This window comes from Cyprinus carpio, chromosome B23, assembly GCF_018340385.1.
Source record: "Cyprinus carpio isolate SPL01 chromosome B23, ASM1834038v1, whole genome shotgun sequence".
NCBI lineage: Eukaryota > Metazoa > Chordata > Actinopteri > Cypriniformes > Cyprinidae > Cyprinus > Cyprinus carpio.
The window spans coordinates 294,996-317,328 of NC_056619.1; the positions used below are offsets into that span (position 1 = coordinate 294,996).

At 37.6% G+C, this 22,333-nt stretch overlaps 1 pseudogene; it reads right to left on the reverse strand.

Annotated features, from left to right (window-relative positions):
* Positions 1–2,341: 2,341 nt before the first annotated feature.
* Positions 2,342–20,408, reverse strand: LOC122142013 (annotated as a pseudogene).
* Between the last annotated feature and the right edge of the window lie 1,925 nt (positions 20,409–22,333).

The window sequence follows — 22,333 nt, forward strand, 5'->3', positions numbered from 1 at the left end:
TTAGAGGGTGCACCACAGCATGTTTAAAAGAAGCCGGAGCAACTCCATGATACAAGGCAACTATTTATAATAGATAAAACACTAGGCCCAACTATATCAAAAGCCTGTTTGATTAGTTTTGATGGAACATTATCAAGGTGGGAGTCTGTTGGCTTTAACTGTTCTACTAAAAAGCAAACACAACACACCACGCAAAACACTCTATACCTACTGTGAAGCATGGTGGTGGCAGTATTATGTTGTGGGGGTGTTTCTCTTCAGCTGGGACTGGGCAATTGGTCAGGATTGAAGGGAAAATGGATGCTGCCAAGTACATCCAAATTCTTGAGGAAAACCTGTGTCCCTCTGCTGGATAGCTGAAGATGGGCAGGTCATTCACCTTCCAACACGACAATGACCCTAAGCATACTGCCAAAACAACAACGAAATGGATTAAGGATAAGAAGGTGAATGTCCTTGAGTGGCCAAGTCAGGGCCTGACTTAAATCCAATTGAAAATATTTGGATGGATTTGAAGAGAGCAGTCCATTGCTGCTCACCACTGTATTTGACTGAACTTGAGCAATTCTGCAAGGAAGAATGGGCAAATATTCCCCAGTAAAGGTGTGCAAAGCTAGTACAGACATATCCAAAAAGACTGATGGCTGTAATTTAAGCAAAAGGAGGCTCTACGAAGTGTTAAATCAAGGGACTGATGACTTTTCCAAACAACCATTGTGGTGTTCCAGAGGAGCACTGGGGGATGGGGCTCTCTGTTCTTGTATGTGGTGGGGGAGGTCCGGGACATTTGGTGTTGGGGTTTTTAATGGTCAATCATCATTTTTTAATTTTGTTAATGACAAAAATCTGACTGAAATGATCAGATCAGTTGAGAAATTAATTCAGTTTGTCGTCACAATGCTGTGCCAGTACAAAAACTTTTCCTAGATGTTTTTTTTTTTTTTTTTTTTTGGTCAGGGCACAACTTATGTTCAGTATGGTATGATCAGCTAATCACACTATCAGCTACAGGGAACATGATAGGGAACGTTATACAGCAGCTAATAGGTTACATATTAGAACACTGAAATCCAGTGCCTCCTATTGTCAGATGTGTGCATGGAAAAGGGAATCAAACAGGATCATTGTAAAGATCATTTAAAACTAAACTATCACCCAAAAAGTTAGAACAGAGTATCAAGTAAATAAAATATATAATTCTTGAGAGTTATAACAGTTACACATGTTTTGACATGCTCTCCTCTAATACAACCATACGGTATTAAAACTAAAACAAGCATCATAAATTCTCTTAGGGCTTGTTTTTTTTGTGTTTTGTTTTTGATAATTCTTCCCACACAAGTTGCGAAACACTGGCAGTAAACACTGCAATATGCTGTTAATTAATTTATTAAGATATAGACCTTAGCACTATATTTCATTTTTGACAGGAATAACAACGAGGCTGTGATATAGAGTGATAAGCGTTAATGATAAATCCCCTGTGACGTTTGTACTGGCTACTGTATACACAGGCCACCAGGCACCATACAGACTTTATCAAAGAATGTGCTCATTTTCTATCTGAGCTAGTGCTGGCTGCAGATAAGTCTTAATTGTTAGTGATTTTAATATCCATGTTGGGGTTAGACAACACATGTCAGGACATACTCATTGTCGTAATCGTCATACTTTAGATTTAATACTATCACATGGAAGTGGTGTTAATGGCATTGAAATTCTGCAGCAGAGTGATGTTTGTGTGTACTCCATATAGCTAAAAGTGTAAATTAAACTCCTTGTTATAAATATAAACTCCTTGTTATAAATGTGACTTGACTTGGCTTTGAGGGACTGAAGTATGCATTCAGTGGGTTGTACTGTTGTTTAACAGCATATGTCAACTGTTCAGCTGACAAAGCATCTTTTAATGAGAATGGTAATAACAATAATAATAAAAACATAACTCAAGTTCAGATTAGCCATTCCTGAGCTGTGGCGCCATCTTGAGGTTTATAACTGACAACAGATCATGCATACTTTCACACATAAAGATCCAAGTCACAGAAGCCTTTAAATCAATGTTAAGATCCTAATAGGTGTGAAAACATATGAGACGAGGACATACACATTTATAACTAAATACTACTTAAACTTGGTTAATAAAAACAGGAGTCAGTTATTTGTTGCTTCTTAAAACCCTATACTGTGAAAGATTATGCTAGTAAATATGTATATTGCATCATTTCAATATGTTTTCTGCTGTACTCTGCTCGCGTGCAGTGTGAACTGTAAAAACACAAACTACTTACACATAGACTGTAGCTGTAGCTATTCAGATGAAAGAAAAAGAAGAGAACCATCACGGATCATGTGACATTTATTTGCACTGCAAACATTCTAGTATTCAAACTTTATTTCACTTAAAGGAAGTGCCAAACAACATAGGTTACTGAGAAAGTGTCTGACCATTTTGTTAATGCTTTTATCCAAAGCGACTTAAGGTGCATATATACTGGTTCAGTTCTCCTGCAGTGACCTGAGTTGAAGAATGTTGATCGAAAGTGACGGCTGATGTATAACCTATTGAAGGATAGTCTTATGTTCTTTTCAAAGCAGATGGGAAATGAACATGAGGAAGATGACACATGCACACACTCCAGTCACTGTCACGATTAAATCAGATGTTTTCTGCACTGAAAGGTGATTGTGTGCGGCTGTAGGCTGGTAACTCTGCTGTTGATTTTCTGTTCTGGTCTCCAGTGGACTGTCGCTGATTTCGTCCCCGGAGGGTTCAGGTTCATTATGTCTCTCTGATGATTGGCTGGTTGATCGGTATTGCGCATGGTAACATGCTGATGGTAAAACAAGAAAAAGTGTAAGAAAATAAAATGATGGGTTTCTAAATCAATTGATTGACTGATTAATCATTTATCAGCTCACTCAATATTTTCATAAATGTTTTCATTTTATAACAAGGTAATACTACATAATATATGTATATGGTATGGACCACTTTTATGATAGCATTTCGGTCATTTTTGGTGTGAGAGGGGGGAAATGATCAGGAAATAAGTTTGCTTTAGTGATGGATGTTTTACCCAGAAGAGTTCGTAACAGCACAGCAAATACAAAAACTGTGAGTGTGGCAAAAATCCCGCAGGCCAGCGTCAGCTGAACAGAGCTGTGTGTAAAGTCTCTCCACGCTCGCAGCAGCTCCATCCTCCACAGGACTAATGAACATGGAGTCACGTCCCCCTCCTCAAACGCCCTGCACCTACAGGAGGAAGAGGATCATGAGGAGAGAGCAGATTCATGCAGGTGTGTTCACCTGTACTTGACTTCAATTGACATGCATTGTTCTTAAACTCAACATGAATTTATAATGGGCCCTGTTTACTTTTTAGAGCACATTGCTAGTCTTTGTGATTGATTTACCGGTGCATGTTATCACAAGAAAAAAAATTGTTTACATCCAATTATGCAACTTTCTGGGCCACTGAAACTACTTTTCTTTGCAGCAGTAAAACTGGGAAAGAAATTCTAGAAATTAATACTTTTATTTAGCAAGGATGCTTTTAATTGATCAAAAGTGATGATAAAGACATTTATAATGTTACAAAATTGTTAAAGTTCTGTTTCAGATAAATGCTGTTCGCTTGATCTATTCAAAGAAAATCTGAAAAAAATTCAACTCCGCTGTTTTCAACAACAATAATAATAATAATAATAATAATAATAATAATAAATATTTTTGATAATAATTTTATAATAATAATACAAATTTCATCAGGAAACATTGATAATAAACTGGAGTAATGATGCTGAAAACTCAGCTTTGAAATCACAGGAATAAATTACATTTTTAAATCTATTCAAACAGAATAGATTTAACAGTTATTTTAAATAGTAAATATATTTCAGAATTTTACTGTTTTTGCTGTATTTTGGATCAAATAAATGCAGGCTTGGCGAGCAGAAGAGACTAAAAAAAAAAAACATTAAAAATATTACTGTTCAAAAGCATTAAACATTTTAATTAACCACAAATATGGTAGCCTAACATCCACATCATAACCAAACCCAAAACTATACTAAATCTACTCCAAGTTCCAAAATAAAATAAACAGTTTTTTTTTTTTAAATGTTTTATCTCTTATGTATAAAATGCCTTAAACTCACCATGACTGCATTTATTTAATAACATACAGTAATATTGTGAAATATTATTCTCATTTAAAATAACTCTTTTTTTTTTTATTTGAATATGTTCAAATGTAATTTATTCCTGTGATTAAAGCTGAATTTTCAGCATCATTACTCCAGTCTTCAGTGTCACATGATCCTTCAAAAATCATTATAATATGCTGATTTGCTGCTCAAGAAACATTTATTATTTTTAACAATGTTGAAAACAGCTGTACTGCTTCATATTTTTGTGGAAACCCCGACACATTTTTTTATTTTATTTTTTCAGAATTCTTCGATGAGTAGAGAGTTAAAAGAAACAGCATTACAAAGGCCATTCACTTGTTTTGCACCATGTTTTGCATAATTCAAAGCAACCACAGAACTGAAGAGTTTTCTTCCAAAAAACACATAAACTAACAAGCAAATGACAGACAGCATAGAACACACAAACCTGGATAGTAGATTTGCCACCACAGCGCTCCGGCTCACATTGTGTGCATCTGAGAGTCCCATCTGATCCAGAATGATGTCAGGAACTTCATAACCCTCTTCAATTAACATGACCAGATTAAAGAGGCCCTGACGATCACACAAACAAATATCAGCACATTATTTAACATAAAAATATATATTCTAAAGAAGTCATTTTTGATTTGATGTTTGATGCATTTCGATTTTTTTTGTAGGATTCCAAAATCTATAATCTACTTTGGACAAACTGTGTGTGTGTGTGTGTGTACCTCAGCACTTCCATGCACTGCTGCTGTACTGTACATGTCTATGGCCTTCACCATATCAGCCAGTTCACTGTAATAATCTCCCATCCGCAACAAGCCTGCACAACGCAAAGAAACAGAGGCAGATAAAAGCAGTAAGAGAGAGAGGAAGGTGGACCAAGAAAACTATTATGAGAAAGAGAAGTAGTAGTATGGCATAGTGTCATTTCTGCTGGTCTGCAGAGGCTCACCAGCTTCCTGAGGGATGTGGTTGTAGGTGGAGTAGTTGTGGTACCTCCACTGACAGGCAGAACTGTGATCTAACAGCTGGAAAAAAACACATGAAATAATAGGATTAGAAAAAAAACAACAAAAGGGAAATGAAATGTTTGAGATGGTTGACCCCGCCAGATTTTGAGACTGTTCACCTGAACAGATGGGCAGCATTGTGCTGTGCCACACCGAGACCAGTTTCTGCCAGCATGGCATATTTCACCAACGCTTCATCCCTTGAATAGACAGTCACACAAACATTACACTTCCTTTGTGAATAATAAATAAATATTTTTTTAGACAAAAAAAGGAAAATTATCATAAAAGTGCCCATTTGACTTTTATTCAGAAGTTTTCTGAAATCACATGACCCCTAGAAAACAAGACAGTACAACTCAAGGGTTTTACCCTAAGAGATTGGATGGGATGGAAGGATGAAAAATGGAAGGATAGATAGATGGAAGGATGTTGGATGGATAGATGGATGATTTATGAAAGGATGGGTGGATAGATCAAATTATAGATGGGTGGATGGATGAATGTACTGTATGCAGGGATGGATGGATGGATGAAGGGATGGATGGATGGATGTACTGTATGCAGGGATGGATGATGGATAGATGGATAGATAAAGGTTGGATGGATGGATGTACTGTATGTACAAGGATTTCAGCCAAATGTGTACATTTGTGAGGTTTGGATACAGTACTTCTTATTTCAGCCAAATGTGTACATTTGTGAGGTTTGGATACAGGTGCCCTTGAGCAAGTCACTGAACCCCCAACTGCTCCGCGGGCACCACAGCATAAATGGCTGCCCACTGCTCTGGGTGTGTGCTCACTGCTGTGTTTGTGCACTTTGGATGAGCTAAATGCAGAGCACAAATTCTGAGTATAGGTCACCATACTTGGCTGCATGTCACGAATGGATGGAAGGATGGAAGGAAGGATGAAAAATGGAAGGATAGATAGATGGAAGGATGTTGGATGGATGGATGGATGATTTATGGAAGGATGGGTGGATAGATCGAATTATGAAGCGATGCGTGGATGGATGATGGATGAATGGATGGATGGATAAATGTCATATATGGGGATGGATGGTTGGATGGATGGATGGATGGATGGCAGGGATGAATGGATGGATAGATGAAGGTTTGGATGGCTGGCTGATGTACTGTATGCAGCGATGAATGAATGGATAGATAAAAGGTTGGATGGATATGCAGGGATGAATGGATGGATAGATAAAAGGTTGGATGGATGGATGGATGGATGGATGGATGGATGTACTGTATGCAGGGATGAATGGATGGATAGATGAAGGGTTGGATGGATGGATGGATGTACTGTATGCAGGGATGGATGGATGGATGGATGGTTGGATGGATGGATGGATGGACTGTATGCAGGGATGGATGGATAGATGGATGGATATACAGTATGAAAGGATGGATGAATAAATGAAGAGATGATTGGATGGATGGATAGATGGATATCTCACCATGATCCTCTTTGATAAGTCTGAAGAGCATCTTTAACCATGAAGCCCAGGTGTCCATTCGTCTCACTGACTTGCTTCAACAGCCTGAAGAAATGGGGAAACCCAACAAAAGAGAGAAGCATATTAAATAACAAAACATATTGAATACTGATCAGATGAACCTGACATTTGCATTTAGACATTTTGTCAAATCTGTCAAACTTGTCAATGTTTTTCAGTCTATGTGTGGTGGCAGCTGTGCTAACTGAAGTCATTGAAGGATTGCTGAGTGTTGTGCTCAGGTGAGCAGGATATGAGAGACTGACATACAGCACAGCTTTGTCTGGATCTCTCGGCACTCCTTTTATGGATCCAGTGGAAAGAAACAATGCCGACTGCACAGCGCCGTCCACGTGACCCAACTGAGCCGCATCCAAGAAGTAGTGGAACGCAGCAGTCTGAAAAAAATCATTGAGATCAACAGATATAAACTCATGCCATAAAATATGAAGCTCTCCATTTTTAACTATCAATTGAAGGTTAAAGGGAAAGTTAGAAGAACTTTCTTCTACTTTTCTAGAACAGTAAAGAAATTTTTTTTAGCTGAGACCGTAGTCCCTTGGTGTTTTCAGACAATGCAAGTCAGTGGCTGCCCATATTTGATCATTTAAAAAAGCATATCAGACAACACAAAATTAATACCCATGGCTCCTGAAGATTAAGGTCTTATGAAGTGAAACGATCAGTCTGTGCAAGTAACTGAACAATATTTACAACATTATTTCCTGTAATCAAGAGCCTCAGACAAATGGTCCGGAGTGATGTCCAGCTCACAAATTAATCATTTTTTGAACCAATTCTTTTTTAGTGAACTACATTAGTTGAACCAGTACAGCAAATCAGCTTGAGTAGCACAGATTAAAACTCAATCAAATTGACTGATCAGTTGCTCAATCAAACCTTGCTTTTAGGCGCCTGACAATCACTCGGACTCGAAATGAGCCAAAATAGCAGAGTATCTGATCCTATGATGAATGAATCATTCAGCGCTCCAGTTCCTCCAACAGTCACTGATGCAAGATGTTGCCGGTGTGTGCGGCTAGCCATCTGCGACTTACCTGGCTGTTTGTTATTGTACTGTTTTTATGTATGATTATTCAACATGCTTCTATTGCACTTATCTATGATAGACAAACACACTTTGACATTCGAATTTCTGTTGAGGAGTTGATTAAGCAGGATCTAAGTAAATCATGCACCTATTTTCCTCCGGTTGTGTCTTCTATACCGGTAAGTTTGTGCTGACTGCCCTGTGCCTTTTCCAGAAGAAGACGGCACCATAGATGTGGGAAGCGAGGCAGCGTTTACACCAGATGGAAAGTGTTCCTGGCGTCCTCTGTAGTTCCTAATTCATATCCTTATATTGGCTGATTTCAGATCGTGTTTGCTCTGGGCGCTGTGTGGAGTCGCTGTATCTGCCCCGTTGTACCTGCACTGGACATGATTCTCCCTCAGGTATGTTTGCCTCGTATCCCCACAGGTGGAGTGGATTTAACAAACCCTCGCCCGCTGTGTTGTGCATCACAGTCGGCTCATGATTCGATCTTGCTCAGAATGACTCTGGTTAATTCAAGATCGTTAGTTAATAAAACCTTCATATTGAATGACTTTTTCACTTCACGAGATCTGGATTTTTTATTTGTGACTGAGACTTGGCTTAATGTTGGAAACCTTAGCTCTTTCACTGAGCTTGTACCACCGGATTGTACCTTTTTTTTTAATTCCCCCCGCACTACTGGTCGTGGTGGTGGACTTGCATCAGTTTTTTTTTTTTTTAATTGATGGCCTGAGCTTGCAGCCTGATGTCTATTCTAGTTTTGAATTACAGTTGATGCATGTTAACTCAACAAACTGTGTGCTATGTGCGTTGGTTTACAGACCACTCAAATTAAACAAGGAGTTTATTACTGAGTTTACCAAATTTTTAGGAGGAATTATGACTACTTATGACAGAATCCTCATTCTAGGAGATTTTAACATACATGTTTGCTGTCCCTTGAATGCACTGGCTAAAGACTTTTTAAATCTTATTGACACATTTAATCTCGTTCAATCTGTGACAGGTCCAACACATGAACATGGCCACACACTGGATCTTATCCTATCCTATGGTTTATCTGTATGTGAGGTTGAAATTATTGATAATGGCTCCTCCGATCACAAGTCTGTGGTTTTTGGAGTTTCCTTTCCAAGACCAGCTGTTAAACCATGTATACCTGCACGTCGGCTCCGTACAGTGAATTCTGTGACTGTTCTTGATTTTTGGTAATTTGTACAGTAATGGTTCTTTTTTTAATGTGAATAATGGAAGCTCCCCTTCTCACTTAAGTGCTGAAGAATTACTTTCTTCATTTAACTCTGCGTGTACCGGTACCCTTGACTCTATTGCGCCACTAAAGGTTAGGTACATTAAATCTAAATCAGAACCATGGTTAAATGATTCTACTCGTGCACTCCGACAGGTCTGTAGACGCGCAGAGCGCAAATGGAAGAAGGACAAGTTTCTTATATTTTTAGGGCTTCGCTGTCAAAAATCGTTGCAACCCTAGAGTTTTATTTAGTACCTTGAACTCTGCCATTAATCCTCCTGAATCTGACTGTATTGATGTCTTTCTGCAAACATGTGAAAACTTTCGTAATCACTTTATTGAGAAGATTGCCAATACTAGATCTTCTATTCAGTTACCTGATTATGATCCAATGATTTCAACTGTTTCATGCTCTGCTCTTTTTTTATCAGTTTGAACCTGTTTCTCTCACAATGTTAGCTGAGATTGTTGAAAATTTGAAGTCTACAAACCCTTAAGACATTCTTCTTACACACATTTTTTAAACAGGTTTTTAATGTTATTGGCCCAAGGATTTTGGCTATAATAAATTGTTGCCTGTCTACGGGCTTTGTACCATCTTATTTTAAACATGCAATAGTGCAGCCTGTTTTGAAAAAAAAACTAATTTGGACCCTACAGAGTTTTCTCATTTCAAAACTACCTTTCCTTTCGAAAGTTCTGGAGAAGGTAGTTTTTATCCAATTACAGACATTCTTGATGAGAAATTCAGTGTTTGAAGTTTTCAGTCAGGTTTTAGAGCACAACACAGTACTGAATCGGCACTTTTTTAAAAGTTTATAATGGATATTTTATTTAGCGTTGATTCTGAAGCTTCAGCAATCTTGGTATTAGATATTAGTGCGGCATTTGATACCCCCCATAGATCATAGTATCTTGGTTTCTCATCTTGAACATTACGTTGGCTTTCGAGGAGTTGCCCTTCAGTGGGTTAAGTCTTACTTATCTAACAGAAGCTTTGCAGTTAATCTGGGTGAATTTTTTCTCAACTCCAGCTCCACTAACTTGTGGGGTTCCTCAAGGGTCCCATTCTTGCTCCTTTCTTGTTTCATTATATATGCTTCTTTGGGATCTATTTTCAAGAAGCATGGTGTCTACTTTTATTGCTATCCTGACGATACGCAAATTTATCTACCACTGGCAACAAAATAATAAGAGTGCTTTTAACTCCCCTCCTAGCCTGTCTGAATGACATAAAAAGCTGGATGTCGCAAATTTTTTTAAAACTTGATAAAAAAAAACAGAGCGATCATCATGTTTGGGCCATCCGATAATTTTGTGCCTCCTAACCTCAATCTTGGTCCACTGGTCCCATATAATACAGGTAGTTGTGAGGAATCTGGGTGTATTATTTTGACAAAACTTTTTTAAATTTCATAAACAAATAAACACTGTTGTCAAATCCAGTTTTTTTTTAAATCTGAGACTCTTGGCGAAAGTAAAGATTTTCTTTCTATTAATGATCTTGAGAAAGTCATTCATGCCTTCATTTTTTCACGGCTTGACTATTAATCATTAAATGGTCTGGCTCCAACCATACCTTGCTGGCTTTATTAAAATGGCACACATCTGCTAGATCTCTTAGGTCCTCTGATCAACTGCTCTTGACTATTCCTAGATCCAGACTTAGGGAACTTTCTTAGGGAACAGAAACTTAGGCGTGATCGGGCTTTTTTCAGTTGCTGCACCTAAACTGTGGAACATACCTCTGCATATCAGAATGGCTCCATCAATATCTATTTTTAAAGCTCAATTAAAATTCTCATTTATTATCCCTTGCTTTTAATCTCGATAAGGTCCGGAGGCATGTTTTATTTTGAACTTGGACTAATTGTGTATGTATGTTATTTTTGTATTATTTGTTTTATGTATTATTGGTATTAGATTGAAGTCTGTTGTACAGCACTTTGGGCAACTGCTGTTGTATTAAATTGTGCTTTATAAATAAAACAAACAAACAAACTGAGGAAACTGTTTGACTTGGACCGAAGAATCAATTTGCGGCAAAGAGTCGTATTTCCTCTGGATTATAGGTAATAATGTTGTTAATAATGTTCAATTTTTACGCAGAACATAAGACCTCAATATATCGTCAGGAGGCCCATGGGTATTCATTTGTGTTCTTTGATATGCTTTTTTAAATTATTGAAGATGGGCAGCCACTGAATGGCATTATATGAATCACCAAGTACCACGGTTTTCAGCTACAAATCTTCTTTTCTGTTAAGAAAAAAAGGTCACCAACATCTTGGACAACATGAAGATGAGTAAAATTAACAGCAATTTTTTATTTTTTTGGTGTGAACTGTTTCCTTTTAAATGTGCGACCTCTGACCTCATTGCTGTCTGGTTTGTCGGGATTGTGACCATTTTAATGGTAGACGCCCACATTGAAGAGCCCATCACGACTGCCATTCTGAGCCGCCAACTCAAAGTATCGAAAGGCCTTTCTTCCGTCCTTTACTATGTTACTGTAGTACCATCCGAGTCCATTCAGAGCTTCTACAGAACCCTGAGAAAAACACACATGGCCCATTATAGAAACCACAAAGCTACAAACACACAACCACAAACATGCTCAGACTTGTACTCACCATGTCGGCAGCTTTCTTCAGAAGCTCAAGGCCAAGCGTTCGGTTCTTCTTCACTCCTGTGCCCTGTTCAAGCACAAAGCAGGCAGTTGTTTCTCAGGTCTATGTGACAGGTAGTCTTGAAAGTATCTACAGATACACCATTTTACATTTATTTTCCTAATCTTGTGTCTGGAGTTTCTACTTATACAAAACAAACGTGTGTGTGCTTTTTACAATGCAAATGCTTGAAAAGATACGGCTCGAGATTTCCATGTAACCTGTGGATCACCTTTAGGAGGAGAATGGCATAGTCGTACATGGCGGAGGGATCGACCATCTGCAGGGCGCTTCTGGCGTACCACATGACTGCTGCTCGAATGTCTTTCTCCACCCCATTACTGCCCCATAGATGCATCCTGGCCAGAGATTTCTACGAGAAATATCAGCCCACAACAACGTTAAAATAGCTCAAATTAAGTAACAATTACCTGTAATATTATGGGAATATTTTGTTACCATATTCTATGAAACCCTGGTTATCGTTGTCATCTGTGGATTTTTCACATGATTTGGCTTTTAATGAGAAATTATTAGTATAAAGAGTAGGTTTTCATCCTGTTTTTTTCCTAACTTTTATACTTTCATTTAGAACGATTACACAAACACAAATTGGGGTCCATGAAAATCTTTTTGTTTTCTTTCTATTAATTAATTAATTCATTCAAAACTGAAAATAATTATTGAAAATTAAGTTTCTAAAGAAACTGAAAAATTTTGTCCCAGACCCTGAGCCCCAGCTCTGGTTTTCTTTAAAAAGAAAAAAATGTCTATGACTTACTTAAGAATTTTCACAAGTGCAATTCTTTAAAAATTCTTAAGAAGGTCTCAAATATTTTACATACATACACAGGACACAGTATTTTCACCAGCTAAAAATGTTTTTAAGTCAGATATTTCTATAGTTTGCTGTAGTGTGTCAGGAGGAAATATCAGTTTACATTTCCAAATATTTATTTTGCCATTAATTGTAATAATCCAGTGAGATTTTTGTTTTAAAGGGGCAGCAGCCTAATAATGCTCATCGAACAACAAAACACGTTTTTGACTAAGTTAAATCTATATTTAATTTATTTAAAACAAATTTGAGTTTATCCTAATTTTAAGATATTTACGATGCTGTTAAAGAACATTCTTTTCGAGGATTTGAATTCTTCAAAAGACTCTAAATACTTTTTTTTGGTAAATACAGTGTATTCAATGTAAATGATCTTAATCCACTTCAGCACATTCTGACTGCATGTTCTAAATCAGAAGAACTAAAGTAAAAAGTTCAAGTTTAACTTGAGAGATATCACAAAGACACAGAGGGATCACGAGAAAGCAAGGATAAAAAGTGAAGACCTGAGATTCTACATCTCCTCTGTCAGCCTGGTGTTTCAAATACTGCACAATGTCGCCCAGCTCGCCCGTTTGAGTATGGAGATCATCGTCATTGTTTAAATGAACATGTTCTGTGAGAGTTTGCTGCAGAGAAGGAGACACATTTACACAGGATTAGTTCACATCAAAATAATGCTAATCTCCCAAACCAGCGGACGGTTAACCTGATGATCCAGGATGTTCAGTTTACTGTATGTCAGCCTGAGACAGCGAGTCTGGGTGTGTCTTTGTGTTTACAAATGTTTCAGTCCAATATTTCGTTAACACACCAACTGAACGCACTTCAGCAGTGTCATTTTTCTAAATATTTGACTGTGCTCGCCGATAAACAAAAGATCCACCTGATACTAAACCACCATTGTATTAGCAAATGGTCATTTGCAAAAATGTAAATTCCCTTACGTTCTGCAGCCTCTAGTGTATGCATGATTCAAATGAACTACATTTTACTGACTGAAATCAAATTTAATTTAGTGTGTTTAGACAAGCATGTTTGGGAAACTGAATTGATGAAATTGTTTTTTTCACTAATTAGCATTCTAATATTATAATCTTTCTGGCAGAAAGTCTATAAAGAAAATCTTTGTATTCATGTTTGTTTTCATATTTTATTTATATATATATATATAGTAATAATATATAGATATATATATATATATATATATATATATATATTTGTGTTGTCAAAATGATTAATCGTGATTTATCGCATCCTAATATAAAACATAATATGTGTGTTTCTGTGTATTTTTGTATTTACATATTTTTTAAACTATTTACATGTATGTTACTGTTATATATTATTAATTTATTCAAAATATACATTCATGTGTGTATTTACAGATATGTATACATAATAAATATAGACACACACATACATATATTATGCTAAACAAAGTTTTTATTATTGGATGTATTGACAGCACCATTATACACATATATACATATATATATATATATACATATATAATACATACATAATATATTATATTATTATATATATAATATATAAAACATTTTTATTCATTGTGACTACTACAAATGTTCTTTAATACTAATGAAAATATATAAAACAAAACATTATTAAAAGCTTATATCAAAGTTTTTTTAAGGCATTTCAGCCTTTCACTGAGACTTTTCTTGTGACAAATTTTTGGTTATTAAAGGGTATTCAAGTCATCATCTGTACAAAGGCATTTATAAATACAAGTAATGTTTTTGGAATATTCTTTTTTTTCTTCTTTTTTTGTAATTTATATGGTCTGCCACAATAATGTAATATCTTTCATATTACCTTCATTTGGGGCTTGTTCTCAGCAAAAAATATATGTGATTATTTGTGATTAATCTGAATTAATTAATAAAGTCATTCAATTAACTGTAATGACAGCCCTAGTTTACAGCAATTCTTCTGAAATAATTCTATTATCAAGGTAAATACAAACATCCAGAGCTGGTTTAAATACAACTTATGTACTATACCTATGAAAGTGACGTTTACATTTACATAGATTACCAATCTCTGAAGATAAATGTGTAACTCACCCAAGAGTCTTGTACTTTATCACGGTCTAGGCTGGTCTGCTTGCCGATGTGGCGTAGTAGCCGTATGCTGTGTTCTGGTCTTTAGGGAAACCGTCCAGACCCTGCATGTGCTTGTATCCCAAATGCATCAGAGCGAGACGGTCATCAGAGACAGCGCCTATCAAACTATACACATGACCCTGAGAAAAAGATGTTATCCACAGTTACAGATCAAACTTTGACAGTCATTGCTGGATCAAACGATATGTGTATCTGGCTGAATATTACATTATATAATATCTTATGGGTTTGGAACAATATGAGGGTGAGTAAATGATGACAGAATTTTCATTTTTGGTTGAACTATCCCTTTAAGAAGGTAAATAAGGTCAATTCTGATTCCATGTTGACTTGAATGGCTCTTTTATAATGGCTCTGTGGAATGCTCAGGTGTTGTGGTTCCCCACCTGCTCCAGGTCCACTGGGACGCCCAGGCCGGCCAGGAGCAGGGTAGCAAGCAGGAGAGAGGAGTGCTGGTGACCCCAGCAGGAGGACACCTGAAGCTGCTCAATAACCACTGGACTGAGATCCAGACCACCATCAGATTCCTCTGCTTTAGATATTGTCTTTACAGCATCCTGGAAAATCACTCGGCCTAGACTTAGCACTATGTCTTCTGCTTGTGGCCCAGACCTGAAGAAGAAAGCAGAATGGAAACCCGGGTCCACCAGGAGTCATCATAGTTCACATTATAGATGATGATATTAACCACTGCTACCTTTTATGAGCTCCTGATGTTCTTCTAGAAGCCTCGGGGTGAGGTTGAATCTTCTTTGCTGGTCCCACGACCAAGTTTGAGCGCATTCCCTATGACCAAACTATTCCTCTTAAGGCCTCCATAATAAGACTCACAAACATCTGATCACCAAAAACAACAAAGTCTTTAGCAACTGTTCAACCAAAAAGAATGTTTTGTTTTTACTTGTTTAATCATTTGCATTTGCTGTCCCTGTAATATGAAGGGCCAAAACTCTCAAATCTTGGTGCTTAGCACATTTAAATGGGGTGTACCAGGTTTGTTGCAATTGATACCAACTTCAATCCAATCACAATAAAGTATGTTTGAAAAATATGACCCCAAATGAGATTTAAGTACGAGTAAAACTTTTTCTTTTTTGACAAAAATGTATCACACTATTATCAACAATATCTATGTTTTCATTCAAAGTTGCAAATTTAACTATATGAAAAATGGAAATAATACAAACATTTTGCAAATAAATGTTTCCATTTCAAAGTGGTTGCTTAGCTGGGAAACTGGTGCAAATTATCAATAATGCAAGTGGACAGTTGCTGTAGCAGGGGAGCTCTTTTTTTTCTGTCATGTTTTCTTGTGTTTCAACGACAAATAATTTTGATGTCAGATTTTTTGGTTCAGGCATTTCAGATGTGATTAATATAACATTTGAGATGGCATGCCAATGTGAGTGGTCTTCTGATTAGTCCAGTTATTCAATTGCATGATCTGTTGAGAGCTTGAGGCAAAAAGTCACATGAGTTTAAGTTTAGATTGTAGTCACGTTCATTGTAACTGACCTCTAGAGACGTCTCGGTTCCTGTCTTAATGCTTGCAGATAGTCTTCGGTAACATGCCTCATTTCCTCACAGTGGCTGTGGAGTCTGTCCAGCTCCTTTAGCATCCTAACAAGGGACAGGGGGTTTGTAACCTTGAATAGAAATGGTACAAGATATTATCGCATAAGAATGTCTGAATGCATGCTGCAATCGTGATAATATTGGCATAATAAATTGGTTTCGTCATATGCATTTATCTATTGATACGAGAGGACTCACGTTTTTTGAGCCTAAACGATAGTATCATGATTGGTCCAATCTAGCCATGAAACCCCTGCAAGTAGCTGCATCCACCAATCACGAAATATCCTGATGTGTCAATTGAATTGAACCGGCTGACGAAAACTGAAAAAAAGAAGGAGAAAAGAATTAGAGTTTTTACAAAACATGATCTACACTATAAAAAAATTGCAGTAAAAAGGATTAAAAACGATAAAAAAAATAATTACATTTAGTTGAATGTTTACCTAAAACTAGAGAAAAAAAATCTGTCATTGGAACAAGCCAATATACTTAGACTATTGAAAATTATATTAATTTTCTGAAAATAATTATATTTTGTTCAATTTATTTCTTGGTTAAAATAATACAATTTATATATATTATTTTACTTGTAAACAAGCCAAATTACTTAGGAACAGTTCATTCTACAAAATAATACAATTATAACAACAATAATTTTTTTTTTCCCAAAGCGACTTTTTTTTTTTCTCTCTGTGTAGGTGTTAGGATCTTACTCAAAAAAATGATTGGTCTCCAAAGTAAATTTCTCCAGGTAAGATCTTTGTAATTGTGAGTTTTCGCCTGACATGAGAAAAACATCCAAAAGTTCAGTTTCCAACACATTCACACCGTGAATAAATTTTTTCATAGGTTGTGCCTCTGTATGTATTCAGTGTCACTTATCTAAAAAAAAAAGTGTGCACATGACTGCATATGAATATGAATGGTGAATAACCTCTGACACCTGAAAGAAGATGTCCAGACGGATCCAGGGTATGGAGGGGTAAAAGCTGCGTGTGCTGTAAATGGCTTCTCCTCTCCATCCAACATTTGCACCTGCAACCACTATATCACCTGAGAACCAAAGACATAGTGACATGTTTTTATGATGGAAATATATATTACAGTAAATAATAACTTACATTTCAGACTGAAAATCATGCTGGCATTTTATTATCAATTTTAGAATTTTCCAGATGTGGCTGAACTATTCCTTTAAACATGCAGTGATGTCACACAATGGAATGCGACCCTGGCTGGCTTACCTGTGTCAGACCAAGCATAATGAGTGGACTCCCATAGTTCCTGCTTTTCATTAACATGCTTGACTATGGCCACACAATGACTGGCTGCACCAGCTCAGCAAGTACAGCCACACCCTGACAGAGTCATCCCTGCAGAGAGCAGATGATGGGCAGATGAGAATTCACACACAACAGGCCAACACCCTCTTCACCATCCCACAACATCTCTAGCTTTCAAGATTATCATTAGCACATCACCACATATGCAGTGTTTATATTCAGTACAGCAGGGATCTCCACCCCTGCTCCTGGAGAGCTACCATCCTGCAAACCTGCAGTTTCAACCCTGCTCCAACACACCTGTCTGTAATTATCAAGTAACCCTGAACACCTTGATTAGCTGGTTCAGTGTGTGTTTGATTGGGGTTGGAAGCTGAAATCTGCAGGACAGTAGCTCTCCGGGAGCCGGGCTGGAGACCCCTGCAGTCAGTTAATGCTGTTATGTTATCTTATATTACACCTGAGAGAATACAACTAAAATGTGACATTTTCCACTGTAAAAAACCAGAGTGTTAGAGCTCATGTAGAGGCGCTATAGCTGTCCTGGTAATTTGCAAAGCCATTATGGTGTTTATGTGTGTTTTCTGACTGACGAATTCAAGTTAGTGTTAGACTAGGGTGTTGCTAAGGTTTTCTGACTGACGACTAGGGTGTGCTAAGGTAGGTGTGCTGAGTTTTCGGACTGACGACTAGGGGTGTTTCTAAGGTTTTTTCAGAGTGAAGACTAGGTGTTGCTAAGGATTCAGAGTGACAAATAGGTGTGCTAAGTATTATGACTGGGACGAAATAGGTTTTCTGACTGACGACTAGGGTGTTGCTAAGGTTTTCTGACTGTTTTCTCCTATAGAGTTTCTGGACGAGACCTAGGGTGTTGCTAAGGGTTTTTTGACTGAAGACTAGGGTGTTGCTAAGGTTTTCTGACTGAACGACCTAGGGTGTTGCTAAGGTATTCACTGTAGTGACCAACTAGGGTGTTTGCTAAGGTATTCAGAGTGACAAATAGGTGTTGCTAAGGTTTTCTGACTGACGACTAGGGTGTTGCTAAGGTTTTTTTGACTGACGACTAGGTGTTGTTGCTAAGGTTTTTCTGACTGACTACTAGGGTGTTGCTGAATGGGGGTTTGTGCTAGTGGTCTCTGACTGACGACTAGGGTGGCTAACGGTTTCTGACTAAGGTGTTGCTAAGTTTTCTGACTGACGACTAGGGTGTGCTAAGGGTTTCTGATGAGGTAGGGTGATTCTAAGTTTTTTTCTGACTGACGACTAGGGTGTTGCTAAGGTATTCTGACTGGAAGACTAGGGTGTTGCTAGGGTTTTCTGACTACGACTAGGGTGTTGCTCAGGTATTCTGCCTGAGTGACAAATAGGGTGTTGCTAAGGTATTCAGAGTGACAAATAGGGTGTTGCTAAGGTTTTCAAATGACTGTTGCGACTAGGGTGTTGCTAAGGTTTTTCATGACTGACGACTAGGGGGTTGCTAAGGTTTTTCTCATGACTGACGACTAGGGTGTTGCTTAGGTTTTTCTGACTGACGACTAGGGTGTGGCTTAGGTTTTCTGACTGACGAAGACTAAGTCTGTAGGTTGCTACGGTTTTGTGAGTGACAACTAGAATGATGTGAGGTAGTTCAGAGTGACAACTAGGGTGTTGCTAAGGTTTTCTGACTGACGACTAGGGTGTTGCTAAGGTATTCTGACTGAAGACTAGGGTGTTGCTAAGGTATTCAGAGTGACAAATAGGGTGTTGCTAAGGTTTTGTGAGTGACAACTAGAATGATGTAAGGTATTCAGAGTGACAAATAGGGTGTTGCTAAGGTTTTCTGACTGAAGACTAGGGTGTTGCTAAGGTTTTCTGACTGAAGACTAGGGTGTTGCTAAGGTTTTCTGACTGACGACTAGGGTGTTGCTAAGGTTTTCTGACTGACGACGACTAGGGTGTTGCTAGGTTTTTCTGACTGACGACCTAGGGTGTTGCTAAGGTTTTCTGACTGAGACTAAAGTGATGCTAAGGTATTCAGCATCACAACTAGGTGTTGCTAAGGTATTGTCAGAGTGACAAATAGGGTGTTGCTGAAGGTTTCTTCTGACTGAAGACTAGGTGTTGCTAAGGTATTCAGAGTGACAATAACGGTGTGTGTTGCCTTTAGGATGTGTTTCTAGGGGCATGTCTTGAGTAGTAGCTATTGTGTTGCTATGTGTTTTGATTGGCTGGTTAAGTGTTGCTAAGGCAGTTGCTAATGGGTGTTAATACTTTCTATGGAGTTGCTAGGCTGTTGTTCAGATATTCTGAGTGTTTATGGGGTGTTGTAGCAGTGAGAATTTGAATGAATCCTCTTGACAGCAAGTCTGACCTTGGCTGTTTGAAAAGCGGGGTACGTCTCCATTCTAGATCTCTGTTTTCTAAAGGAGGAGAAGGTGTGTATGACACCAAACCTCTCACCGGTGCTCGCAAATGGAAAGGTCAGAATATCCACAATGTCTGAAAAGACACAAATGAAACAAATAAATGAGTGTAGAAGTATAAACAGCCATTGATGCACCTGGTAAATCAAGACAGTATCTTCAAACAACCTAAACTAGTTTTTCTCATTTTTGCTCAACATCATGTCATGTCAAATCTTGTTCTCCATCTTATTTATTTAAACTCATATATCATATTTGGTTACAGCCCACATGAGAAAACAATGGTGATTTGGCATCATCATTGATGATAAACCTAGTGTGGTGGGGGGGATTTTAGGATTTTGAATGTTTTTGTGTATGATTTTTTGTGTGTGTTGTGTTTTTTTGTTTTTCATGTGGAAAAAATCTACAGCATTCTGTTTCCCCACCTGACTCATGTGGACATTTTCCTCACAGTATCTTTGGTCAGCTGCCACATCAGCCATGCGCCCCCATGAAGACCGAACTTGTCTGTGGATATGCTGGACGCTCAGAGAGTGGAAGTGTCCCTCAAAGATGTAGAAGTTCTCACAAGAGATTGGTCATATCCTTTATCATGGTTGCCCACCAATTTCATTTTCAAATAGATGAACCATCCATGCCCTCAGCACCACATTGCACGTCTCCAGTGGTCGCCTGACAAAAAAGTCTCTCCGTACAGCACAGCTGGAGGAAACACTAGATGAACCGTTCTGGATCTGGGTTTTCCAAATCTCTTATGATTTAAGTCCAGGTCCTTCTGTAGACTGTCACTCCTGTCCTTCTGGGGTAGTAAAATGACAATTTCGACCCCGATTCGACACGCAGCAGAGCATGTTATACTGCACACCTGTACAGTACATTTGTCCAGCACGCTGTCAAGAACATTTCCCAAACCGCACAAAAGTCTCCATAAGGAGTCCCATCAGCATCAGGAGATTTACACCAAACCTCCAAAGAAACAGACCCACATTTTCAATCTCCAGTATGAAAGATTAGAAAATATGTTATTGCTGTATTCTGTGTGATTTTTAAATTTAGACGGCAAATATGACTCTATGAAATATCCAGATCACGCATTGGCTTGATCCTGGACTGAAAAGCTAGGATCATATTTTCACTTCCAAATGAATTTTATTTAAAAAAACAATCAAATTAAAAAATACATTGTGATATGTGACCTTTGGAGCACAAAAGTAGTCATAAGTAGCACTGGTATATTTGTAGCAATAGCCAACAATACACTTGTATAGGTCAAAATTATTGATGTTTTCTTTTATGCCAAAATCTTTAGGATATTAAGAAAAGATCATGTTCCATGAAGATATTTTGTAAATTACCTACCGTAAATAGGGGGGGACCGGGGATGGTTGTAATACTTTTTGTTTCAACATCTTTAACTCGCTGAATTTTTGAGCTAGAGTGCTCAAACTTTAATACAAAGCACCCACATTTGTTTCACTACCAAAAGGCACTAATCCAACCTCTGCAAGGAATATCATCAGCCCTTAGAAGTTATGGCAAAATACATGGAGTGTCTTTGTTACAATCTATCCCACTGCTGGGGTTTGTAACACATACTGGAAAGAGTTGTAACAGTCAACAAAAGCAAGCACCAGCAAAAAACGCAGCCACCTCATAAAAGGTTGCCTCAAAACAGTTTTATTGAACAATCGTAAAGAACAATACAAACAATGTAGCATTTTCTACGAATGACCCACATCTACAATCCACTTTCTCTTTGATGTAGGAGTGGTGTGTGTGTGTGTGTGTGTGTTGTGTGTGTTTGTGTGTGTGTGTGAATTAAACTACTAGAACAAACCGCCTTAACAGTATTTTATGCTTACTGAACACTCAACTCCAGTGTACCAAGGTAAGAATCATTATATCTAAAAAAAAAAAAAGGGTGTAAATTTATGTGTGGCGAATGTGTCTGAATTCACAATGGTGTCAAACCGATGTTTTTTAATAACCCTAAGAGTGCAGGGCTGGGTGGATACAGAAACGCATATAGGGCACATTTTACCCAACACTTCCTTGGCTTCGAGCTGCCAAAAAAAGCTCTGTATAGACGAACATGAAGTTCTCAGTTCTATGTAAGGGAAGTGCTAAATTGTGTTACCATTTACCCCCACCCCTGTTCAATCCAAGGTTTTCGTTAGCTGGTATTACCATTCTGGTTTGAAATTAACAGTTTAAACAAAATGCAGTCACTTTTTGCTGAGAATCATCCAATTTATTTCTACTGTAAGTTATATGAGTTAATCTGCAATGGTTTAAGGTCTAATCAAAATATAGTTTTGGTCAAAAAAAAAAAAAAAAAAAAAAAAATCGGATACTTACACCAAAATCTTTTTTTTTCTTTATAAAATCTGCATATATCAT